Source organism: Belonocnema kinseyi, chromosome 7 (genome assembly GCF_010883055.1).
Source record: "Belonocnema kinseyi isolate 2016_QV_RU_SX_M_011 chromosome 7, B_treatae_v1, whole genome shotgun sequence".
Classification (NCBI taxonomy): Eukaryota; Metazoa; Arthropoda; class Insecta; order Hymenoptera; family Cynipidae; genus Belonocnema; species Belonocnema kinseyi.
The window spans coordinates 64,360,995-64,362,812 of NC_046663.1; the positions used below are offsets into that span (position 1 = coordinate 64,360,995).

General features: G+C 39.2%; 1 pseudogene; it reads right to left on the bottom strand.

The window, feature by feature from the left end:
- LOC117176474 overlaps positions 1-530 on the bottom strand; it is a 35,799-nt pseudogene extending 35,269 nt beyond the window's left edge.
- Between the last annotated feature and the right edge of the window lie 1,288 nt (positions 531-1,818).

The following is a 1,818-nucleotide window of genomic DNA, read 5'->3' on the forward strand; positions in this document are numbered from 1 at the left end:
CTTATTACCTGTAAATGCTAACCCACGTACCCTTACTGTTTCGAGATCTACACCTCTTTCGTCGAAGAGAGTCATTTTTTAATACTTTTCCATGAATTTAATGAATAACATCCTTGTCTAACACCTTCCGTAATATCGAATCAGTCGCTCCGTTTTGCATCAATGTTTACACTCGCTTTGCTACTTCGTATTCTTTCAGGACTTCCCAAAGTTCACTTTTATTCACCTTGTCAAATGCTTTTTCAAATGCACAGAATTTTTTTTTCTACTCTTAAACTTTTTTTCTGCGATGTATCTCAAGCTAAATACTTTATTCGTACATGATCTTCCTGGTATAAATCCACTTGAGACTTCCCATAGCTTTTCTTCTATTATTTTCATTACCCTACGATTAAGTATTTTTGAGTATACTTTACTTACGTTACTGAATAAGCTGATACCTCTGAAATTATTGCAGTAGCTTTTATCACCCTTTTTTTGTGTAATGGTACGATAATCACTTTTTTCCAATCGTCTGGGACGTCTCCCATCTCGAAACATGTGACACAGACTCTCAAACCCCTGGCATCCCGTCTGTGTCATATAGCATTTCACCTTTGCTATTTATGATACTGACTATCTCTGCACTTTTACTTCCCATCATATTTTTACACAGCAGTTTTTTCTTCCTTAAATGTAGCTTTGTATATTCTTATATTCTTCTGTTATGATTTTGACTTAACTTTACTTGACTAGTCGTTTAACTATCCTATTGTTGTCTCTGTGATAATTTTCACTTTTATTTCTCTCCCCGTCTCTAAGACTTGCGATGTTCAGTTTTCTTAGATACGCTTGTTTCTTTTCATGAACGGCTGCGTGGATTTCATCATTTCACCACGCATCACCAGACATTCTTCCTACAACTTCAGTACCACACTCTTCGATTGCACATGTGAAACTAACTTCCAGCTGTCAAATTCGAGATTGACAGAAATACCTCGAAAGCCAGGGATGAATCGTCACATCAGAGGCTTAGCAGGAGTTACTAACGCACCCCGGGTAAAGGACCTACCATCAACCATAGTCCTAACATCTCACGTCTTCATTTTCCAATCTCAGCACGAGATGGCGGGCCTCAATCGCCCTGTCAAATGATTCCGCGGCTGGTCGCTACCTTCCACTGCTCTCTCCGCGTCATGTGATCGTGGCGTGACGTCACGATATCCATGCCCTTAACAACTCTACAGCAACCAGTGGTGGTTACTGCCACGTCGAAGTATTGAGAAAGATTCCTGAGACGTCCTGGAATAATTATTGATGGCCATCACATAACTGTCACATGTAATCATTTCATCGCCATGGTTACTGATTATGATCGGAGTCAGTGTTGGGAAACGATCAGAAACTTGGCAAGAGTGGCCTTATAGGCTGCCTGGTGAACTATCAATTTGGTCTTTAATCAGAAAATTAAACCATTGTAGAAAACTAATAACGAGTAAACTACCCTCTCGAAAACTCCTGTATAGAATCCTGTATAGAAACCTACAAAGGAACTTTGCATGTTCTGCACAGGTTTCTACGCAGGAACCTTTGTAATATCCTATGTCGTTTTATACGTGGAATTTGTTCCTGTTTACCATATAGGTTTCCGTATGAGAAACTCTAAAGTACCTGGGTAAGATCCTATGTCAGCTATTTCACGACGACCAGGAAACTGTACAGGATTAGATAATTGTTTCTTAATTTATCTTTAAAAAAATTTTTCATTTTTTCCGAAGTAACAATAACATTTCGACCATTTTAGAATTTGACGGCCTGGCTGGCGCCTCTGACCGAAAC